We start from the raw sequence: 3,992 nt of genomic DNA on the forward strand, positions 1-3,992 counted from the left end.
TTGGGGAGCCATGCAGTTGGGTCGGATGGCATGGGTCTGTGATGAGCACCGCTCCTTGGTTAACAAGGCTACAAGGAGCTTCTGGCTGCGTGGCAAGGCCCGGCAGAATGTCTCTGGTCACCTCATTGCTACCTCAGCCCATTGTATGGACACTCAATTGCCTCTCTGACGTTTCATAGAATTGTCCTGAGGGTGTTGTTATTGTTTTTCTGCTAATAAGTGATTCCTGTAACTGCTATAACACCTCAAATTGATCAATCATGTTATGATAAAAATATCTTTAGTGACGTAAGCCTTTGACACACAGCTAAAAGCATACAATAGTACAATTGGGCCTGCAGTGTCTTCAAACATACTGTTATGTGCCCACCTTTGTCCTGAAGTTTGCCCTAATGTAAGTAATGTTTTCCCTAAGAAATGCCTTGATAACATCTTGGAACAGATGGCAATCATGGAGGTACAAAGAGTTTGTTTACCCTGCGCCTGGAACTGTTACAACACATGATATGACGCATTTTGGTTTCTCACCACGGAAAGCAGAAAGTATATGGGGCATCTTCTACAGGGAAACAAATGTGAACCCCCCCCCCCCCCAAATGGCTTAAAATCTCAACCTTATATTGACACTTATGTTTAGGGAAAGAAAACAGTTTATAAAAACTTCTATCTTATATTGGCACTCATATTTAGGGAAAGAAAACATTTTGTAAAGATAAAAGGAAGTTTCTTATGAAAGCCCTCTGTAGATTGGGTGAGTTGCCTTGATCCCTTTCACTGCCCTTTAACAAAAGAACAAAAAACAATTGAATCAGCACTAGGTAAAGGTGACAATAATTAATGCATGATTTGATTAAAAGATTTAGCAGGATGCTGGGAGGTGTGCCTTCCTAGCACACCATGTGTCCCTCCGCGCGCAGCAAGGGGGACTTTTTGGTGGGGATTTTGGGCGCCGACCAGACGCGGCATTTTCGGAAAATAGCGCCCTGTGCAGCTCCAGCGCTTTGTGTGTAGCGAGGTAGCGGCAGTCTGGCCAGGTACGAGGCGCCCTTGGGTCCCCTCGCTCCACCACCTGCTGCTCCCTGGTCGCCGCTCCCGAAGCTTTTCCAGATGTCCCTGGTAGATTTGGGAAAGGAGCTTTTAGAAGCAGCAAGAGCAGGTCAAGATGATAAAGTTCGTATTTTGATGGCAAATGGAGCTCCTTTTACCACAGACTGGCTGGGAACATCTTCACTTCATCTGGCAGCACAGTATGGGCATTATTCCACCACAGAAGTTCTCCTCCGTGCCGGTGTGAGTAGGGATGCCAGAACCAAAGTAGACCAAACTCCGTTGCATATGGCGGCCTCTGAAGGCCACGCCAGCATAGTAGAGGTGTTGCTTAAGCATGGTGCTGATGTCAATGCAAAGGACATGTTAAAGATGACAGTTCTCCACTGGGCCACGGAACAGAATCATCAAGAGGTGGTGTAGCTTTTAATCAAATATGGTGCTGACGTACACCATATTGTAAAATTGCGTTTGACATATCTATAGACAGTGGGAATGAAGATTTAGCGGAGATATTACAGATCGCTATGCAGAATCAAATCAGCACCAACCCAGAGAGTTGCGACACTGTGACGATCCATGCTGCAACGCCGCAGTTTATCATTGGACCTGGAGGGGTGGTGAACCCAACAGGTCTGGTATCTTCAGAAAATTTATCCAAGGCCACAGATGAAACGGGTGTGTCTGCTGTTCAGTTTGGAAATTCCTCTACATCAGTATTAGCTACATTAGCTGCCTTAGCTGAAGCATCTACTCCCTTGGCCAATTCTTCAGAAACTCCAGTAGTGGCCACAGAGGAAGTAGTTACTGCAGAATCTGTGGATGGTGCAATTCAGCAAGTAGTTAGTTCGGGGGGGGGGGGGGGTCAGCAAGTCATCACAATAGTTACAGACGGAATTCAGCTCGGGAATTTGCACTCCATTCCTACTAGCAGAATAGGTCAGCCCATCATTGTGACCATGCCTGATGGACAACAAGTATTAACAGTACCAGCAACAGACATTGCCAGAGAAACTGTTATAAGCGAAGAACCACCAACTAAAAGACAATGTATCGAAATAATTGAAAACTGGGTGGAATCTGCAGAAATAGAAGAGACAGAAGCTCTTCAGAAACAGCTAGATGAAGCAAATCGAGAAGCACAAAAATACCGACAGCAACTTCTAAAGAAAGAACAGGAAGCAGAGGCCTACAGACAGAAATTAGAAGCCATGACTCGTCTTCAGACTAATAAAGAAGCTGTTTAATTGAATATGTAGTTTGATTTTAATTTTGGTCAAGGAAGAATACAATCTTTAACTGTACGCATTAAAAGTACAGTCATGAAAATACAGATAAGAGACTTCAGATTGATAATTGAACTTAAGCCACAGGCTCTGAATTCTTGTAACATAAAACTTTAGAAGTTGTGAAATGTATTTAAAACTGAATTCTGTAAATAGTTTTTTTTTTTTAACAGTTCCAAATGGGTTGATAAAGATTGTTGAAGAGACCTCCAACCATAACAAGCCACTGTTTTTGTGAATTCTTTTTGATTTTACTACAAAGCTTGATCTCTCAAACAGAACAGTTTTAAGGGTGATCATTGCTGATTAGACCAAATGTTGTGTAATAATTATGGTGGACCGATGCTGGAATTACTTCTGTAGGTATAAACTTCTATATGAAGGGAAGATTTCTGCCAGGAAATCTTTGTACAGCTTTAAGTTGTCTCAGATTCTCTGAAAACATTTTTTAGAGAGGAAAATTTTTATATTCGTTCAATTTCAGCAATACCCAAGTAGATTTACATGTATATGAAGCAAGTATTTTTTTAAACTTTTTATTTGTACATATTCTGCATGTTTTATAATTTCCAAGTGCATAACCTGCAAAGGTATTTTTCCCACAAAGATGATGAAAGTTACTAGGAAAAAGAAAAACCACCTTTTATTCTACAGGTCATTGGAACTAAGCAAGCTAATAGCTGGTTTTATTGGAGTGACAGTGTTCTTGGAAGGAGCAGCTTACAAAATAACTTGAATTTATGAATCCTGCACAATCTATGCTTTTTTGAAAATTTCACAGCGGGGATGTGAAACTGTATTCTGTGCCTTCCATCTTGATTTCCACACGATAGCACTTTAAGGCACTGGGTTTTAAGATCATGTTTTTGGGAAACTCAGTGAATGTGAGTTTCTGAAATACTTCATGGACTTACTTCCCCCTCTCCAGGAAATTATTCTCAAGGAAAAAAAATTGCTTTTGTATGTAGAACAAGAACTTTTTGTACTGCAGTGATGCTCTCGATAAGACTAGCGCCAAGTTTAACTTTCCCCCGTGAAAGCTTAGCATCTATGCTATGGCTTAGCTCTCATGCCAGGGTTGTTGCAGTCCACAGTGTGTGGCAGACTGTTCATTATTTTTTTTTAAGATTTATTATTTTTATTGGAAAGCTGGATATATATAGAGGAGGAGAGACAGAGAGGAAGATCCTCCATCCGCTGATTCACTCCCCAAGTGAGCGCAACGGCCGGTGCTATGCCGATCTGAAGCCAGGAACCAGGAACCTCCTCCAGGTCTCCCACGCGGGTGCAGGAACCCAAGGCTTTGGGCCCTGTTCGACTGCTTTCCCAGGCCACAAGCAGGGAGCTGGATGGGAAGTGGAGCTGCCGGGATTAGAACCGGTGCCCATATGGGATCCCGGCATGTTCAGGGCGAGGACTTTAGCTGCTAAGCCACTGTGCAGGGCCCTATTCATTGTTTTTTATAAAACATAAAACCAAGCCCTTATTTCTTGCTTTATTTCTAATGTTTTATTGCTTTATTGAAGATGCTTAACCCTAAGACCCCCCTCTAGATTACCTATAATGTGTAAAGAAGCAGTTACCCTTGAAACTGTACTCTGCCTACTTTTCTGTTTTACAATTAAATATCTTTCCCCCAAAAAAAGATTTAGCAAAGAA

The 3,992-nt window shown here is 42.1% G+C and overlaps 1 pseudogene across 1 annotated transcript; it reads left to right on the plus strand.

Moving 5' to 3' along the window:
• The first annotated feature begins 938 nt into the window (after positions 1–938).
• Positions 939–2,383, plus strand: LOC101535909 (GA-binding protein subunit beta-1-like; annotated as a pseudogene). The gene is made up of 2 exons (XR_009246475.1): positions 939–1,680; positions 1,717–2,383. The product of XR_009246475.1 is annotated as a GA-binding protein subunit beta-1-like (transcript).
• Positions 2,384–3,992: the final 1,609 nt, after the last annotated feature.

This window comes from Ochotona princeps, chromosome 1 (assembly GCF_030435755.1).
Source record: "Ochotona princeps isolate mOchPri1 chromosome 1, mOchPri1.hap1, whole genome shotgun sequence".
Classification (NCBI taxonomy): domain Eukaryota; kingdom Metazoa; phylum Chordata; class Mammalia; order Lagomorpha; family Ochotonidae; genus Ochotona; species Ochotona princeps.